General features: G+C 36.7%; 1 long non-coding RNA gene across 1 annotated transcript in view; it reads left to right on the top strand.

The window, feature by feature from the left end:
* Positions 1-1,556: 1,556 nt before the first annotated feature.
* Positions 1,557-20,925, top strand: part of LOC148223742 (uncharacterized) — a 36,475-nt gene continuing 17,106 nt past the window's right edge. The window contains exon 1 of the long non-coding RNA XR_015804199.1: positions 1,557-1,764. This is a non-coding gene — a long non-coding RNA (uncharacterized LOC148223742). The remainder of the gene's footprint in view (positions 1,765-20,925) is intronic.

The following is a 20,925-nucleotide window of genomic DNA, read 5'->3' as shown; positions in this document are numbered from 1 at the left end:
TTTTGGGGCTAACACTGGTGCTTGCCTTTGAAAGTGAATCCGGGGTGATGCCCAGCAATAGAAAAGTAGTAATTCACACTTTCATCAAAGACTTATTTTATACAAATGTTATTTTAGCCCTGTGCAATTAGAGAAAATTAAAAGCATAATTCAGCTTTTCCTTGACAGACTTTGGCAAATAGTAAGGTGTATTTGAGAAATTAGGCCATATATATATATGTATATATGTGTATATATATATATAAATTAGTTTGTTATTCTATCTGGTTATAGATATATTCACTGAGTCATGGCAAAGCAGAACCCTCTGCAAGTGTCATTTGGCTCACAGCCCTGGAAAATTATATACAGACCTAGACAACAGAAAAAACATCATAGAAAGAAAGGGTAGTTAACTGACTGGAGGGTAAGTTCAGCTTTATATTGTTGAAATTGAATGTTTGGGGGCATTGCAGTGAAAAATGTGTGAAAAAAAGAGAATTCACGATTTTTGTTTTCATGTAACATAAATTTTCATGTTTCTGCAAAACACTTTGGAAGATGCCTGCCCACTACATTCTAGCTATTATGGAACTATGTTAGAAAATATTAATAATCTCATAAATCATTAGGAAAACTTTAGTTTTTAGTGTCTTTGAAGCTAGTGATCATTTTTCACAATGCCTGAAAAGGAAAAGCACTGTTAAATCTTAGTCCAGCACTAACGTCAGTGATTGACAACTTTTCCTAAAAACTTTTTAGCTGTCTTAAGGGTATGAGACAAAAACAAAGTTTCTAAATGTCCTGAATTATCTGTCAAGCTTTGTACCTCAAAGGAATTTTTTTTTGCCTGAATGCACTCAAAAATTTGCATCAGAAAACTGTTCATATGGATATTTTTTTAACTCGATCTGAAACTTCAACAGTAGACAGAATATGTCTTTTAACAGGACTATGAAGAGTTATTTTGTATTTACTCTGTGAGATATAGGGAAGCCCATATTGGTATTTTTTACTGATAACGTTTTGAACCTTTACAAGCCTAACTGTGCACTCCTGTAACTCATTATCTCTGGTAGCAGGCCACAGGTTCTTTTACTGAGCTGGCCAGGCTTGGGGGCTGAGGCTTGTTGGATTTGCTTGTGTAAACTTTCATTGCCCAACCTACAAATTTGTTTTTTCTTGGTTTAGCTGAAATAGAAATTTTCTTCTGATCAGGCGGCTGTGGCTGGTTTGGTTCACCTTCGCTTTCTGGGGTTAAATCATGACAATGGTGCAATCATAGTTATAGAGGTTGTACTGACAAGTAATTCTTTTGTGCAGAATGAGATATTTTCAGCATTAACACAATGATGTCACGTAGAGACATTCAATGCTGGCACAATATCAGAGACCTTGAGAGGAGGAGAGGCAGGAGGCAGAGCAGAGGAGTTCAGGGCTGGGAAGGGTGCCAGGGATGGCTGCAAACAACTCACTCATGGTCAGCAGAAGAAATGCCAACCTGCAGCTGGCCAAAGTTTCTCTTAGAGGTAACAAAGAGAATAAAATAATTATGCAACATCTGCTGAATTCACCACATTCTGTAAATTCAGATGTAACGTGGAGTTACAGAGCAATGCAGAATGGGAAGAGGTGTAGCAAACTGCCCAAGTGAACCACAGAGTGACAAAGAATAAATGATTGACACACATTTCATCTTCCTGCCAGTGAAAACTCTGGACAATTGATCATGGCATCACTACAGCACAAGATTCAGCCACCAACCTGGGATTCAGAGGAGAAATGGTAGGTGAGTGCACCACCAAGAAAAGGGATAGAAACAAAGAAGTGTCTATAGAACAATTTAAACTACTGTTATTACTACTACTACTACTACTACTACTACTACTACTACTACTACTATTTATTATTATTTTTATCATACTTTTTCATTATAGAAACATTAATTTCTTAGTTTTCATTTTCTCTTGCTAGAATAAATTTATCTGGGCTCACAGGGATTCTTGAATAGACTCTTGAGATTTCAATTATGCTAACAATAAATTATCTGCTTTATATACAAGGCATGTTTCCTCTTTTCCCATAAACAAGATTCTGAGCACAACAGTAGAAATAAAATAAGATAGACTAATAAACAGTGTTTAATAAATTACAGATGTTTGCCATTAACAGATTATAACACATAAGAAAAAGAGAAACAGTAATACATCAGAGAACACCAGCAGCAAAGTGTTATTATGTGAAAAACTTTTAAATATACCCCAGTTTATCAATATTTATTAATGAACAATGCTCACCAGTCTCTGATATCAGAAACCCAACATCAGACAGATGCATATTGACTCCTTTGTTGTGAAATAATTTGGATTTTTAATCAATAGTTGCATGTGGGAATTTGTCAGTGCTGATTAAAGGTTATCTGACCTTAGTCATGGGTCTCTGCATGCATATCATTCTAAATATAAATAGTAATAACAGATATTATTAATTTTTGATGTTAAATGATAGTAGATTGAAAATATTTTGGCGTGTGTTCATGCAAGTTTTGAAGTTATATAGATATATGTTTGTGCAAGGGATTTACTGGCTGTTGGAAAAGTGGAGGTACATATAACAGTAATTATTTTTTTGTTCCTTAGGACGTACAAACTTTCTGTTTGTAGTCTGGCATATAAAATAACATATGTTACACAAGTCAGAGCCATTTTCTTCCTTTGAATTGTTTGGATAAATATTTACTTATTCACTTCACTTATTTTATTGTGAGAAATAATATTGACAGTTTTTTATTAATAAGATAGGTCTCTAATACTCTGGAAACTAAAAATATTAAGATACTTTGTGTGCAGTAAATCCCATCAGCTTAGAAACTAAGAACAGCACAATAAAAATAAAAATACTTGGCATTTATTCTTCCGGGTTTTTTGGTCCTTACGCTGCAACCTCTTTATTTCCAGACAACACAAATAATTGGTTCATACTTTTTCTTTGGCAAGTGCTTAGGCTTTCCAGCAGGATGCATTTTGATCAAATAATGATATTATTACACTTACAGCCACTGATTGAAGTGACTTTTGAGTGAGCTGAGAATAAAGATACCCAGCAAGAATAATGGTACTTGTGTATTTTATTCCAAACCCTGCCATTCTGCTCTTAGCAACGTGCCTGTGGCTGCACTGAGTGGTACAATCAGTGCCTGATTTCCCTTCAAGGTGTCATCAGACTTTTTACATAGTGGTCAGTGGGTGAAGGAAAATTATTCAATACAGATTAGAAACTTTTTTTTTTTTGTAAGAGCAAGTCCATTCTGTTAAACATCTGTAAAGAAATCAGAAATTGAAATATCTTAATTTGAATTTAATATCAAGAGAGCACCTTGCTGACATAAGGTCGTGGTTTGACTGTGACCTCACAATAGTTTGACTACGATTTTGTAAAATAAAAATAAAGTTGTTTTGAAAGGATATATCTGCTTCACTGAATTACAGACTTAAGAGTGACACTTAGGGAGAAGAAAACTTTCAAAATAATACAGTATTATATTTCTGTAATCTGAATTTTTTTCTATGTGGATTTTTATTCTACAACACAATAGTATGTAAAAATTCTGTGACAACTATATTTCTATTTTAGAGGCTAAGTGTTTTGCCTAAAATTAAGTGAGAACAATCTGGAGCAAGCTCTCTGGATTGCTTTCTGTGCTGAAAGACAATTTAAAAATTATACTTCTCTAACTTGAAACTAAGCCAGTAAAAGGAAGGATATGTTATCTTAGAAAGTTTTCTGCCTTGGATAGGATAGAAACCAGGAACAGTTTTTACTTTAATGATGATATACCCATTTTTGTAAGAATTTGAAACTTGACATCAGTATCCTTGCCAAATTTCTGTATGGATGGCTATGTTCTACTTTATGTATTTCTCTCCACCTTCTGCTTGGCATCACACTCACCTTCATGCTGTTACTTACACTACTATGTCATAGAATACTACTGTCCTATTATAAATAGATTTGAAATTGCTTTTGAATCTTCTCATCAGCTGCCTTTCTACTTAAGAATCAAGAGATAATGATAGATTCCTTTGCAGGCAGTAAAGCATTTTAATGAAACACTCTGAACAGATTGCTTATCCCACAAGAGTGTATCTGCCTGCTGTGTCTGTGCATGTTACAGAAATAGAGGTAGTCCACTGTGGTTATTTTACCTGGCTCTTGTATGTCCTGGATTTTTATTGCTTTTGTGACATTTTCCTTATTTTAGATTTATAGATGGATCACCTGCATCTTTCTTTTACTCTTTGGTAACTGCAAAGCAGTGGTACTGGAGCTATGAGTTTGCCAGTGTACAACAAAGTAAAGCCTGCCTGATTCAAACCTGTGCATCTTACCAGGACCAACCAATCTCTATGACAGCAAATGCTAATGCAGAGTTATATATTTTCCTGTGCCTTGTCACAGCTAATGCAGGTATTTCAGGTACACCTCCATGTCCAGACCTGAGTTTCCATACTTGTTTTTTTGAAAGAATTAAAGTGTATTTTTTCTTGTCTAACTTGAATAACCAAGAGTACCAGTTGCTCAACTTGTATTTGTGTGTTTTGGGCTTTGTTTTTGTTGTTTTTTTGTTTTGTTTTTTTCAAATAATCTAATAAACAAGAAGATTAGTAAACTGCCTGGATAGTCTGGTGTTTGGGATTCACCACATCATCAAGCCTATTATTAACTACAGGATGGTGGTCATGGTAGACAAGTTTATGGAGAGATTTTGAAGGAGCATTAATATCTTAGTAAATTAGGAAAAAATTAGGAAACCCTACTTTTTTTCTCTCTGACTCTTGTACCTGATCACTCTGGGAACTTTTAAGAAATTTCTTAGCTGGAGCTTGTCCCTTAAGAATTCTGCCTAAGGCAGCCCTGAACTAGGAGACTTGTAAGTGCCTAAAAAGTTTGTTGAACACTTGGTGAATATTTTGGGAACTGTAAGCACAGCAATGCTTAGTAAGTGTGGGTACATGAATCACAGGTTTACATTTATTTCTTTCAAGTAAATAATATTTTTCTTTGTGCAATGAAGTACTTTTCACAAGAAACACTGAAATGCCTTTACAATCATCCAGTGAGAAAAATGAAGTGATATGGAGAGAACTCACAGTACCTCAGGGGAACTGGATCTAGCCCAATCCCTTATGAAATAACCAAGTTTATTCTTTCTATGTGGTATCTATTTCTGGGTCTTTTCTCGAGACACACTATTCCAAAAATGACTTTCACTTTTTTATGACCTGTCCAGATTCTAAAAACAATACAACCTGGAGTGAGATGGCCAGATAAGTAATTAACACACTAAGCCAGTAAATCAAATTAAGAAGCCACTGCCATAAGGAACTCAGAGTGTCAGGACACTTGCAGACCAGACACAACAGATGGTAACTGTCTAAATCCTTTAATTTCATTGTTCAGTGACACAATATTGAAACAAACGTCTCTCACGCATATCCCTACAGTTACAGATATCCCCAGTGTTTAAAGACATTGTTAATTCAGTCTTTCGTTCCCCACTACCCCATTATTTGAGTACTTATTTCTGACAAAAGGTTACTAAAACTCTCTCTGAACTTGTCTATGGCTGCTTCAGTGCTACAGCCTTTGTCTTGTACCTGCTGCTCTGCATGTCAGAGCTGTCTGCTCAGCCCAGCAGCACGGAGCTGGGTCCTAATTCCATGGGACAGACACTGCAGCATGCACGAGATTTGTGTTACCCAGGTAGAAACATTAGGGAACATTTCCTGCAACAGAAAATTGAAATAGCCAGAAACCTTCCTGAAAAGATTGTCAGCAGTGGCTCTGAGAGAACCAGAGACTGAAGAAGGTAACAGATAAATCATGGAAAGAAAGAAAAAAAAGAAAAAGAAAGCTTATAGAATCAAAGACTCAGAACTAATAATTCTTATTGTAATGCAGTGGATCACCAAAAAACCCAAAATAAATACAAAAGGGTCAAATATGATGGGCACTTTCTCCAATGTGTGTAGATGAGTTGGTCCTAATTAACAGAATCTAATAATGTTGGCAGAGATAATCTGTTACAGAGAAAAAACACCTAAAACACACCAGTGATGAGTTGAAAAAAAGTCGATAATAATTTTATAATATAAAAAATAATGCACCCAGCATGAGAAAACAATATTTTAGACCTCATTATATAAAAAGAAGTTATTAAACTTTGTAAGGCTATGTCTGACAAGGGACTTGGTATCATTGTCTTGTTATGGTCAGTGTAAGAAACCCTATCTGACCATGTGTAATCAGTAGGTTTATTCTGAAGACAAAGAAAGACAAAATGGATTGAAAAAAAAGTTATTATATAAAAAGTAAAGAAGGCTTTCTCACATGGCTGAAAAGCCATTGTTTACAAACTAGAAAGAAAAAAAGAGAAAAATACATTTGATTTACTGGAAGAGTAAATATAGTGGTTAGAAATAGATTGAGAATGTGTAAAAGAGCTCGGAAGGAAATAGAGTAGTGTGAAATTTATAAACCAGAAAGTAAAGAGAGAAAGCAGGAAGAAAGAGTGAGACGAGAGTGAGAGAAGGAAGGAAAGAGAAATGAAAGAGAAAATGGAAAAGAGAGTGGAAAAGAATGAGAAGGATACAAGAAAGAAAGAAAATTGAGTATAGAGAAAGAAAGAGTTAAAAATAAACTAAATAGGAGAAAATAAGAGAAATAGAAAGAAGTATGACAAGGAAAGTACAAGTATGATGAAGGAAAGCAATAATTTTTAAAGTTTAGCAACAGTAATGATTTGTTACTGAATAGAGATGACAATGATCTTCAGTGTTGCACTTATCTTGTATAAATATTTCTGTCCTGTATTTGGAAAGTAAGATGACACAATTATTAGACAAATGTGGTACTTTCCAGATAAACCGCATTTACAAGGAGTTAACATTTTAAAAACACAGGATTAAACCATTAATTGACACCACCAGGTCTGTAGAAGATCTATTAGTGGCTGGGGTTAATTTTCACATATATTTTGCTACATCCAGAGGCGTTTAGTTGGAGGACTCTGCATTAGAAAGAATGTAAAAGTTAAGTCACATCTGGAAAAAATGCAGACAATCAAACCATGACGCACAGGGTCACCCTAAACAAACATCACTGTATTTCCAGTTTGTTGCAATGAAGCAGCTTTGGTTAGTGAGATGGATAGCTCATTTTTGTGGTTTTCCTAAAGAAGAAAGATCCCCTTTCGCCTGTATTTTGTGGCAAGGATTTTGTGTGGATTCAATGCAACTACTCACGGTAGATGCCCCAACAGATGGTGGGAAGGCAGTTACAATACCTCCAAAACAAATTCGAATTAAAATTCAGGTATTTTAATTTAAAGTCTGTTTAAATCTGTGACAAACAAAGAAAAATGTTGAAAGTTTAGCAGTATTGTAAAATTTGATTAGACTGACTGGAAGACTAATTTTTTTTGCAAAAGCTTAGCTCTAATTTTTTTTTTACTTTAGATCTAAGGCTTGTTAGTATGGGAAACTGAGATAATAGCCAAAGATTTGCAGATCAGTATTTTATGGACACTTTTCCAGGGCTGAAGAGTTTTCTCTTCATTTTGGGCATTACAATTTATCAAGGCAATAACCCTTGCAACTCCTTATTGTGGATTTATGGCATTGTTGTCAAAACATTTGCAGAACGATCACAGGAGAGAGCAGGAAAGGGTTCCAGAAGGATTTGTCAGAGCCCAGAGAGAAGCTGTCCGTGTGCTGCCACCTACAGAAGCAGGGGTTCCTAACGAGCTTTCAGAATGACAGACTGTTGACCAAGAATTCAGCACTCTCATGAATTATCTGAAGTGATACCTAATTAATAACAGCACACAGGTGACACGAAGTTGTCACTGTGGCAGGAAGCAGAAGATGGAATAGCTCTATCCAGAGATGCAGCTTTCCTGGCAACACCCATTCCTCAAAATGCTTTGTAAGCTGAAAATACAAAGTTCCACACCTGGAAAGATTGAAGGTGTCTGACATTACTCATCATTGTATCCCGATGTCTTCCAGGGGATATCACAGAAGAAAGCATAAATTCTGCAGCACAGATGACTGTTTCATAAAAAAAAAGTCCTATTCTGGACTTTATTTACATGGAAACAATCAATAGGAGTGATGAGAGAAGTATTTTCTTTCTGTATGCTTTCCAGGAATACAGTTTCCATATTTGAATGTTCAGAGTTTTTTAAAGGCTTATAAAGCATGAACAAAAACTAATAAAATAGAGGAAAATTATTTCAGTGGCTGAAGAAATCCCTTAATTGAAAGATGCAAGTTTTTTAGAAAGAGATAATTCATGTGGCCATTACTTAATTAAAGTGAATGCCTTCAGAGAAAGAAATACTTAACATAATTTGGATCTTGTTTTAAGCCAGAAAGGTATTAAACCCTCCATACAACTAAAAATACAAAACAGAACTCTTTGATTTTGATTTATTGCCTACACAGTGTAACTGTGAGTGGTTAACTACAGGTGAAAAGTACCAAAAAAAGAAGAAAAATCTCAAATTCTCTGTTGGACTGGATGTTTTTTTAGTTGGTAGAATTTAATTAAATTTCACTTACTTAATTCAGACAATGGATAACTAAATCAAACATAGTGATACCCAAAGAGTAATTAGTATGGGGAACTATTCAGGGGCCTTGTGTATGTGTTTGGTTTCGTTTGTTCTTAGTTCAGTTTGGATTGTCTTGATTTGGTTTGATTTCACAAGTCTGAAAACCTATCTGTGAATAAGGGCAAGCAACACTCTACAATTTACAGTCAGTAACAGTAAATATAACGAGGGTTTTTCAGAACTTAAATTTAGTAAATAAAACAAATACTTCCTTTTCAGAAATATTACAGCTGTGGACACTGACAGTATTTGGTCACAGACATACTTCCATACTCATAATGCATATTTGAAATAGCAGTATTAATTGATTTTATATCTTGTTTGTTTTAAATAGCATTTTTTATGTTTTCTCTGCTCCTACAAGTCCTTTTCAGAAAAGCATTAACATTACTGTGATTGGTTCTGAAACCTGTCCTCTTGTGCTTGCTTTCTGCATGACAAGGTATTACATATTTATATAAATTTGTTCTTTTCTCAGATACAGCAAAATAATCTTCAGAATAAAAAATATACTCTGCTCCATTTTATGCAATATTTCTGTAACCCATTTATTCAATAATATTTTGATGTTAGCAAATACAAGATCCAAATTTGATCATGAAAACACAGACCAAAGTGACTCTCCTTGCAGCTGAAACTTTATAAGTGCAACTTTTTGGACTATTTTCTTCTTAATTACTCTATTTAGTCTTAGTTTTAGTACTCCCACTATAGAAGACTGGTTAAATTCTGCAAAAGTCTTTAAGAGTATGCTACCATCTTCTGGAAAGAGATGAAAATAGAGCTTTTAAGTATTTAAGATTAAGCAGATTTGTGTTATCATCATCACTTGCAGACTGCATGCTTATACTTTTCAATGCCCATCTGAGATTTTTCTGAACAGTAAAAATATTTCTGAAACCCAAAATATTAAGATTTAACCATGAATGTTTAAGAAATCTCTCCTCCAGGAGCAAGTTTTTTCTTTCCTCTCTTTAAACTTCACCTAAAATTATATAATTCTTGACATTTTAAGGCTCATTAACAATTTACTTGCACAGCATGAGATCTTTAGAGATTAAATCAACATTGCTGTAAAGGACCCTAATTTCACCAGCTGAAATTCAGAATTCAGCTCTTTTTATATTGCCATTAACATCAGCCTAGAAAGCAAAGTTCACGTCACATCCAAAGCTGCACAGATTTCCAGTAAATGTATCCAAGCCTGTGGGTTGGCCTGTTACAGAGATAAGGCTGTTTATGAAGGTCAGTCTGGAGAGCTGAGGGAATAGATTTTAGTGAAGCAAGCCAAAAAGTAAAAATCTTTTTGGATTAAATAAACCAATGTAGTGGCTGCAAGCGAAACCACATCATCTTTTGAAATTAAAAGTTCTGCTCTATATTAGAAAAAAGACATATGGGGAAGTGTAGCCCTGGTATTGACACTTCCCATATTTAATATTCTATGGACTGGATGTTTTCCAGGACAATTTTTAGAAAACTTGCTGAGAAAGAGCATTCATTCAAAAGCTTTCATGCAGAATTTAACAATTCTTTTAACTCATATTTTCATTAGTAAATGGAGTATGCCACATCAGTTCTATATCTTGTTACTCTTGTAAATATAGTTCACTGAATTTTTTTTTTTTTTTAGATATTTGCTGTAAGAATATGTATCCTAGAATATAATGACTGGAGTGGTATTGAAAGATCTGCACACTGAACTTGGAAAATAAACTCTTTCTTTTGCAATTGCTATGGGAATCTATTAGCACACTCGAAGATGTCTGATGAAATCAGACTGGTTAGGTTACCTTAAGGGACAAAAATATTTTAGAAAGTCAGATACATGTGTAGACTTTCGAGAAAGAAATAAGCATTGAAAATTAGGTGGCCATATTTCTGCTTTCAGTATTTCTTCATTTCCTGTTTGAACTGGCAAAGTGGGGCAGTTAGTGAGGAAGAGAAAAAAAAAGAATTTTTGTTAGTATATATTATTTAATTTGCACGCTTTATATTTTCAAAATCCAAAGAAAACACGAAAAAAAGAAGAGTAACAGTGCTCTTTGTAAGATAGTTAATTTTTTTTTCTATCTTTGGTGTATGAGAAAATAAGCAAATACGGATAGCTATTCTCTTTCACCTGACATATAATTTTTTTTTGGCCAGTTTTTTTCACTTATGACTCACAAACAAAATAGAAAGTCAGAATCCTACCTTGACTCCTGTTGGGTGACTTTCACAAAGCAGAACAGAATATTGCAATGATAATAACAATTCTATGAAGGTTAAGTGGCTGAAAAGTCATCTGGATTATGAAAATTTGTGGAGTTTATTATTTTAAATATCAACCTTTTCCTTTGAAAATATGGGGGAAAAGGGTTATACTTAAAAAAAAATTGTCATAAGACTAAAAAAATTATTTTCATAATAGGAAATATTCAGGTAAGCATAATTCCAAATGCCATAGGGACTGATATACTGCATGAAAATTTAGAATAAATGGAAGATTGCTTATTTAATTCAAGTAAAATTCAGATTTTAAGCAGGTGCAATATTTCTATTAGCTCAGCCAAGCAACTTAATAAGAAAAGTAAATCCACCCAGCTTTTTTTTCCTTTTCCTGTTCTCAAATGCTTCAGTGAAATGTTCATTTCACTGCAATTTGTTTATTTAACTAGTTTACAATTATTATTTTCAATTATGGTTATTCTGCATGTTTTAACCCTATAAACCACTTGGCATTCTGTCCTGAAACACTGAGGGAGAATACATGTTCTAGAACAAAAATTTAGTGAATTTTGACCATTATATCTTTGAGGTGATTTCTAAGACATTGACTCTAGTTGAGCTGAAGCTCTACAGCTTAATGTTTGGATTAACTGAACATGCAGTGATCATGAGCAAACAAATGAAAATTCATTCTGGGAATCACTTGAGCACCAGCAGAAAAAGTATTCTCATTATAGCCCCAGATGTAGTGGCATTTGTCCAGGACACTTGGCTTAGCAAACCAAGTCTTACAAAAACATCAAGGGACTTTTCATGATCACATCATGGGAACTGCTGCACGAACTAAGGTAAGATGGCTGCTTCTATAACATGCTTATGCAAACGTTCCTTCATTTTTAAAATTGATATGCCACTTATTAAAAGAAAACCCCTATATTTTATTTTTTTTTTTTTTTTTTGCATTACATGTATTTTTTACATTACCAGGTAAATAACACTGTTGGTTTAAATATCAGTTTACTGGGCTACTCATCTGTACTTTCTTGCATTATTAAAGTAACAGTTCTGGTTTTGATAAACCTGTATACCCTGGTGTGGTTTTTCCCCCAGATAAAATGATTCTTGACTTTACTTTATAATGTATTTCAAATTTTACAATTAGGGGTTAGTTAAGAGGAATTAGATTTCAGAAAGTGTAAATATTAAGATTCTACTTCTGAGAAAGTAGAAGAAAATCTCATTCATCTTTTCATCAGCAGGCACATTAACTTCACGAAAATTATTCATGTGTTAAAATTTGTATCAATGTTATGATAATGAACATTTTTACTGGTAAACATATTAAGCATGCTCAGTGACCAGGGTTCCGACAGGTCTAAATGAAACTGGAACATGCATATGTTTTTGCATTTTTCTTTGAAAATTATGTTAAAGTTCGGTTTTTCCTGGTTCAGAAATAAAGGCAACAGCAGCCAGAGAGGAACAAATTGAATGACTAAGACCTGCAAAAATGGAAAATTCTTTTCAAGTCATGACAAGGAGAGAAATGCATTAGAAAGGATCCTGATGTAAAAATACATTTTAAAAAAGTTTCATTTTCTAATGAAAGTTGATGTCATGTAGTGCAAACACTGGTACCAGGTACCATGGTCTTCCTTCATAAGGAAATGCTAAAATGACTAAATATGCATATAATGATGTCAAAATTCCAGGGGCATATTAACCCCAGACACCATCCACCAACACATGTGTGTGATCTGTGTCAGCATTCCCCTTGCTCTGGAAAAGCAGGCGCTTCAGCCTGGAACGCTTTAGCACCAGCAGGGGATTTATTTGTTCCAGTCCCTTTGTACGTCAGCGCTTGGGGCGTTAGCTTGGGACACTCGGGTGTTGTCTCTGCTTGGGGATGGCAGATCAGCCGGGCCTCAGTTGCCTGAGAATAAAATAGCAGCACAGCCCCTCTTTGCAGGAATATTGCAAGGTTGGATGCTGTTCAGGTTTGCTGGTGAAAGAGCTGCAGGAGCTCCTCATCTTTCCTCCTGAATGGGTCTGAAGGGATTCAGACCAGGCTCTTCCTATCCGATGTGTGCAGTGAGGGAGTACAGAGGGAAAAAGATAGACAAAAGACAAGGCTGCTTCTCATTTGCTTTCAAATGTTTCAAATTTGCATCACTGAGCAACTTTTTACGCGGGCCGATTTAAATAGGACAAGGCGGGGAGGGTTTTAAACTAAGAGATGAGAGATTTAGATTAGATGTCAGGAAGAAATTCTTTGATCAGAGAATGGTGAGGCACTGGAACAGGTAGCCCAGAGGAGCTGAGGATGCCCCATCCCTGGAAGTGTTCAAGGCCAGGTTGGATGGGGCTCTGAGCAACCTGGTCTAGTGGAAGGTGTCCCTGCCCATGACAGGGGGTTGGAATCAGATGAACTTTTGAGGCCCCTTCCAACCCCAAACATTCTATAATTCCATGATTCTATGATTCTAGTTTTATTAGCAAGTGATATTAAAAAAAAAAAAATGCTGGAGAAGGAGTGTCCAAAACAGGGGTGCTCAATAGTAAAAATTGCTAAAAATTTGTATAGTAAGTTTAGTATCTTCTAACCTTAAGAGGGAAGCAGCACTGGAAAAACTACTAACTGTCAAAATAATGTCCTTTTTGGATTTCTCTAAATATTACAAATGCAATAAAGTGATTCCTTTAGACATCATTATTTTGGTTATAATTATAAAATGAAATATTTTGAAATATTGCATTTTATGAAAAATCCTAAGGCTTTGTCTTCTTGTCTTGTTTACAATAAAACCAAACTTCAGAGCTTCTAGGGCTTCACAGACTTGTCAAATAATAATACGTGTGATAAAACTAATTCATACCTCCACTTTTAATGAAGCATTGTAGCCATAAAGGTTCAAAATATGTTAAATCTTGTTTAGGATGCATTTGGATACCTTGTGGAGAGACAATTTTTTAGTTAATAACTTGACTGAGTATGGGAAGAGGATTTACATGTTAATGGTACTGGTGGTCCCTGATGGATGGGATAGAAATCTTATATAGTTATAAAAGCCTGATCCTTTATTGTCCACCAAATGCAATTTGCATGGGGAAAATAGTGGGGAGTGTCCACTATGGGAGTTACTTGTGTTTGTGGGAAAAAATCCCTCCAAATTAGAAATAGCTGTTAAGTAATTTATTGTGAGTTATTTATTTTTCTTACAGCCTTCAGTAATTATCATGAATGCATTGTAAGTAAAATACAACATTAATACATCAACTTTTTACAGAGCTGTTTTGGTTTTTTTTACTAGCTTTTCCAGATAGTTGCTGAAATTCAGAAACTCAAGACATGATCTGTTTATTTTAAGCTAATCTTTAAGTGAACCATTGGCGATTGCTATCAGTACATGGAACAATCTTTTCCTATGGAAATGTTCCACACATACAGTTTATGAGCATAGCTGGCTTCTCTAGTCTCTGGCTTGCTCTACATTTCCTTGTATTTTGCATTCCCATGAATGAGAATGAACTATTATTTATTCTTGGCTCTCCCAAGAATGGAGTGAAGGAGTAAGTTAACTTTTGCCCTCGGTGTCTCCACCTCCTCCAGTCAGAGCAGATGTCACAGGCATGTGCTAGCTTTCAGCCATCCTTATTATGTCTTAATCATGTTCTGAACTTACTCATTCCCAGGAGTCAACAAAGAGTAGTCAAGCAGTAGGAGTAGTTATGGGAAAGAAGAATAAATAGTGCAGATGTCAGGAATTAAATCTAGACCATATTTTAAATGTCTCTCGCCTCTCCTGGAGCCCAAATCTAAACCGTTCTCTTCAGAGTCCTAGTCCAATGGTTTAAGTGTTCTGGCATCAGCCCTGGATGCAGCTCTGAACCCACAGAAGGGTCGCTCAGCTCTGGGGTGTGCCCAGGTACCTCCGAGCAGCCTCACCTCACTGATGGGAGGGCAGGGGTTCCAGTGAGCTACTCCCAGGGACCACCACCTTGCTCTACAGCCCAGTCAGGATCTGGGCTTTACCAGAGAGAGGTGGGTAATCAGCATGCTGTCATAAAATATCCTGAGTTGGAAGAGATCCACAAGAATCATTGAGTCCACTTCCTGCCCAGGACAGTCCCAAGAACCACACGATGTCCCTGAGAGCACTGTCCAGACACTTCTTGAAATGTGCACTTGAACTCTGTCAGGCTTGGTGTTGTGACCAGTTCCCTGGGGAGCCTCTTCCAGTGCCCAAACACCCACAGGGAGAAGAATCTCTTCCAAGATCGACCCTCTCACAGCTTCAGGCCATTTTCTCAGGTTCTGTTGCTGGTCACCAGAGAGAAGAGATCAGCACCTGTCCCTCCTCTTCCACTCACGAGGAAGTTGCAAACCACAGTGAAGTTTCCTCTTGGTCTCCTCCAGGCTGAGCTGACCAAGTGACCTCAGCCACTCCTCATAGAGCTTCCCCTCAAGGCTCTTCACCATCTTTGTGGACATCCTTTGGAAACTTTCTAAGAACTTTATATCTTCTTTATATTGTGGTGCCCAAAACTGCGCGCAGGACTCGAGATGAGGCCACAAAATAGAAAGTGACAATCACCTGCTTCGACCGCTGAGAGCGAAGAGTAGGAGGGAACAGCAAAAAGAGGCAGGAAAAACAAGAAATGACCTGGTAAACCAGAGAGAGGAGGGATTCTGGGCAGTGGAGAAGGGCAGGAGAGCAGGGCTCCCATCACCTGCCCTGAACCTGGCGTGCAAATTCTACTTGGCACACGCTGCTGGTTTGCAGGGTGGCCGCCAGATGCCACCAGCGAACCAGGAATGAATTCAGTTTGGCTTTTTTTTTTTTTTTTTTTTTTTTTTTTTTTTTTTTTTTTTTTTTTTTTTCTCTCAAGAAGCTGCAGGAGGGATCTGCTGGACTCTGGGAACATTCGATGTGGTTCGTGAATGGTGTTTGGTTCCTCTGTGAAGGTGACAAGAGTATTAAACTTCAGACACTTGAAAATTCATAGAACAGATGTAAAAATAGCAGAGCCACTAGACCAAATCTGTGCCTTTAGCTCTAGTAAGTATCTTCAAAATATTTTGATCGTTAAACTACTTTATTGTTCTTTCTAAGAACTGTCTGAGAAATCAAAGAAGTCCGTAAAAATTATTTGCATTTTGACCCAGAGTTTGATTCAATTGCCTCCTGCCACCTTCTTTTTTTTCTTTTTCTTTTTTCCTTTTTTTTTTTTTTTTTTTTTTTTCCCTATTTGCAAATATGGGACAGAGATGGTTTCCTTCTATTTTGTATTCTTTTTTTTATCTATATGTATAGCCTCATGATTGAGAATCAGTTAAGCTTAACTTTTCTGAGGTTATTTTTAAGCAAATATTTCATCAGCAACTCTTTATGGGGAATTTTAACCCATCATGAACTTTGGTTTGGTAAATTTTGTAGAAAGAATTACACAAAATCAATTTGGAAACATTAGCAGGATTGGCTTTGAAATTAAATATTTTATTCACTTCAGCTCTAAGTAAAATACAATAATAGCACAATATTTGGTAACTGAAATTAATATCCCATTTCCTAATCTATGAATAGCTCAGTTGTTATATTATTGGTTTTTTTAAGTTTAATGACAGGTATGCAGTTATGTCTATGACAGTAAAACTAATGCAATAGATTTATTGGACTATCAAACATGTTGATCTTCAAAGAATACATAACATTCATAATCCATAACCAAAGATATTCTTCTCTGGACCACTTCAGCTCGAAAATAATCTATCAATATAAATCAAATATAAGCTCTTTTTACAGATGATAACACAGACATAATTTTAACACACTGGAATGATTTGCAACAGGCTGTGGGTGCTATTTCCAACTTGAGTAATATATTGGTATTAGTATTATAAGCTGTTGATATATAAATACAATTTTGGTTCTGCAAAATTCTTCACAAAATGCCCAGAGTAGGAAAACAGCAATGCAAACTGTCTGGTTGACACAAGTGTGTCTCCTAAATTAAACAGAGGGAGCTTGATCCATCGTTAGATGTTCGCTTTTGACACTTTCCTTTCAGCGACCACTGGAACATGATTTCTGTTTTTTCCCTTCTCTTACACTGAAGCAGCAAGTGGCTCTCTAAAAGTGGGTTAAGTTTTAAGGGAAGCAGCTGGCTTTGGGACAAAACCACACAAAGTTCTTGTTGGTTGTTTTTCATGAAGCTGTTTTCCAACAGGATATTGGGTTTTCTTTAGAAGGAGATTTTTTGGAAGGTGCCTGCCTTCTGCAGACAATTTAATCTCTTATTTTTGTTGGAAAAAGAGAACACCTGACAGCTGAAAACCCTTTGGCTGAAAACAAAACAAAACAGAGACTTGGAAATGCCCTCCAGTGCTTTACGTCATGTGTCCAAGTCTGACCGTCCCCTGTACTGCACCCCAACAGCCTGGACTGCAGGGTGGGGAGGCACTGGGCTGCACAAGCACGAAAAGGGACAATCCCCCGCTTCTGTAAACCCCAAAAGGAGGCTTTTAAGCCATTTTTTCAAGTTCCATCTGAGGTTTGTTACAAATAACCTCAGATGTTTTCTTCTAGATTTTTTTTTTTTTTTTTTAAGTAGGAAAAGCATGTATTTTGTAACCTTTCCTGTTATTTTGTTTCAAGCACCCTGCTGGCATGGAACAACTCAACTGACTAGAGCCAGGCTGGGATATCATCCTGCATGTGGGGCAGGGCAGGATCTGGAGAGGAGAACTGGGGTTGGACAGAGCCTGAAAGCAATGGGCAGGGCTGTGGGGACAAGGAGATGACAAAGCCATGGGTGGCAGGGTGGCAGGTGGGGTCCAGGTGAGCAGGACAAGTGTCCAGAGATGGGCATGGCTGCAATGGTCAGGGGCTGGTGGCGTTCAGATGGCTCGGGGGGGAGCTCTGGATGGCAGATGCAGAGACATTGATCTGCTGGGGGAGACTGGGACCAAGATCCCAGAGAGTGGCTTGGGATCCAGGTGAAATACAGGGCTACAGGAGGTCAGGGCAGGGCTTTGAGCTGTTTGGACAAGCAGGAATGCAACTTCTGTAACCGGAAACTGAAGTAACTCTTACCTGTGAGAACCGCTTGGAAGTTTTTTGCTTGTCTGTCAGTCAGGCTCAAATGTATTTTTTTCCTTGTCAAGAATTTTGATTTTGTACTAGCTGTGCTTATGACTTCCACAAGACTTTTCTCTTTTGTGTCTCTGATGTTCTGGATTTAATTTTAGCCCTAACTCTAACTTTTTTCCCCTGTCTAAATCACGGTATTGTTCACCTAAAACCATCCATAATGACTGTTCCCAGTAGATAAATCCTTTCCCTCCAGTCCTCCTTCAGAGCTAGTTGGATTTAGTTCATTTGCAGCTAACAAATGCCATCTAGTGGTTCTTACGGGCTTAATTGAGCATCTGGTAAAACACAGCAGCTTGGCGTGGAATGAATAATGATCATAAGCACTTAATACAGAAGACTCTGCACTTAGGGCATTCTCAAGTTATCTCACAGTTTTTGTGGAATAAGACATAAATAAATGCATATTGACCTGATTGTGTTGATGTATGATGTTTCCTTACCACCCATACCAGTTACATAACTATCAGTACTAATCAAGTTAGTGCAGCCACACTCTATTTTCTGAATAAAATTTGTGCATACAGAGGAACTTCTCCACACATATGAGACTATTTTTTCACTCCTGTAAACAAATACTGTGATTCATGGAAGACGCTTCCATTTAATTAAGACAATGTGTCAGGAATTGAATTAGTGCAAATTCATTAAACAAAATAAGGTTTCTAAACCAGAGATTTGCACAAGCCATGAAAGGCTGTTGAAAGCATTGGAATCCAGAGATGAAAGTTCACTATGAAAGCAGTAGACTGTAGAGATTACAGGGGTTTGTAAAGTCATTATCTGTACTGGGCAGTAGTCATAGAGAGAAGTTATCATTCCTCAGATTTATAATGTAGAAGTTTTGAAAAAAGTACATTTTCCAAATGCACATAATTAACCCTTAGGATGCATTTCTGTAAGATTCTGACCACAAGAGCATACGAGTTTAAAAATGAGCTCTGACAAATTAATCTGGTAAAGATTCATCCTCTGATGTAGATGTATATGAGTGTATCATGCCTCGATGAACTGCCTAGCTCAAGATTTCCTACAATGCTGAAAGCAGGCAGGGTCTCCATTCTGAAAAATTAGCCTATGTTTTTCTCACGTTATGCAATTTTTGCCTGAGAAATAAGTTACTGAAAATCATCTGGTAAAAGGCTCTGGACTTTGCTTCAGCCTGGATGTCAGTTCTGACAGTCTTATCTGTCTTGGAAACATTGTAAATATTGGCTGATTTAAGAGATTTCCTAAATGAAGTGCATATAATCCTTTGCTGGAAGGTATCAGATATCCACAATTTTTATGCATTATATGCACTATATATACATTCATTCATTAAAATTCTGACCTATTTCACACTTCCCCTTTTGACTTTTTCTTCTTTTTCCTTTTTCATGTCTTCATCCATCTCCTTTCCAGCTTGACTAAACAGACAAAAATGCTCTCCATACTGAGATAAGCATCTCATTTGCCAAAGTATGCTGTATGAGTAAGGTGATAAAATAAAACAATTTTGCCTGTTCCTATTTTGTGTATAATAACCTACAGAACAAAGATTTTAAGTAAAATTACTCTGAGATTTGCCCTTTGTGACCAGTTTAATGAATCACTTTTCACACAGCAAGAAAAGCATCTGCCAGGTGAAAGATGAAGATCATGAGCTTGTTCACTCTAGTTCATTGTGTGCTGGCTCTAAAGAGAAACAGATTTAGAGCATTCTCTTAGTCTCAATTTATCCTAAAATAGCTTACATTCCTACATAAAGAGGTTAATTTATAAACTAAAGTAAATTACTGAATGTGGAATATTAGTGCAACCCTGTCACCTGTGATTTCAGTGAGGATGAAGAGTCACTCAGCAGCATTACAACAGGTCATGTCTTCCATAGATTGGAAAAAGCCACCAATTCCTGAACATGTATCAGGATATTGTGTCACCAAAAAAACTGATGATGAGTCTAGTAGTCATCCTGATTCTGTGGGGGTGACACTTGTGGCCTCTGACTGGGAAATAAAAAATGTCTTGATGCTGCTTTAGTTTCCACTGAGCCACCACTTGCACGGGGGTAAACCCAGGAGGGGTCAGTGATGGCAGCAGTGACCTGGCATCTTGTCTTTGCTTTGGGGGAAACCACAGCCAGATAAATTTTGATTGTACATATACACTGTGCTCACTGTTGAACTGTTTGCATTGAAAACAATTAAGGTTCAAAAAAATCTTATTAAGTTAAGTAATTTATAGAAGAACCAGGAAATGCTTTGAGATTACATGCAAATTTGTTTTCTGTATAAAAGCCATAGGTGAGAACATTCCAGCTGAGATGGGCAAGGCCCAGATGTGATCTCTCTTGTATCACAGAGTATATCAAGAGAGCTCTCCATTCAGTCCTTTTCCTCTGACTGTAATCTTTGTCCATTCTCAAAGAACACAGATGAAGGGATAGATCTGATAGATCTGTCAAGTTCTGCCAAGCCCCAGAATCCAGCAAACCCTCTCACCTATTCTGACTCTTCTTAAATACATTTACTGCCTCTTCTAAGGTAAGTTTAATGCAGAATGTGCTTCCCTGCTTGACAGAAGATTTTGCTACCTAGTAAGTTAAAGACCATAACCAGAAGAAGAAGATGTGGTGAAAACTCATTCTTGCCTGGGGAAATCTGAAAAGTTAAAGTCCTATCTCCTGGCAAGGTCCATGACTGTGATGATGGGAGGTTCTTAGTTTACTCCTGCTTGTGGGGCTGGGCCATTGGGCAGATGCATTGCCTGGCACATCCAGCTCAGCACTGTCCTCTCTGGAGCTGCAATTGCCCTCTAGCCCCCATCCCACTTTCCCAGTGCTCTTGAGCCACTGTTCATTCCCCTGAGCAATCTACCTGACCCTGCTATAGGACAGCAGTGATTTACCACCACAGGGGAAAATAA

This window comes from Sturnus vulgaris, chromosome 5 (genome assembly GCF_052056855.1).
Source record: "Sturnus vulgaris isolate bStuVul1 chromosome 5, bStuVul1.hap1, whole genome shotgun sequence".
Taxonomy (NCBI): domain Eukaryota; kingdom Metazoa; phylum Chordata; class Aves; order Passeriformes; family Sturnidae; genus Sturnus; species Sturnus vulgaris.
The sequence above is the reverse complement of the archived record's forward strand: the minus strand, read 5'-3'. Positions and strand labels throughout refer to the sequence as shown.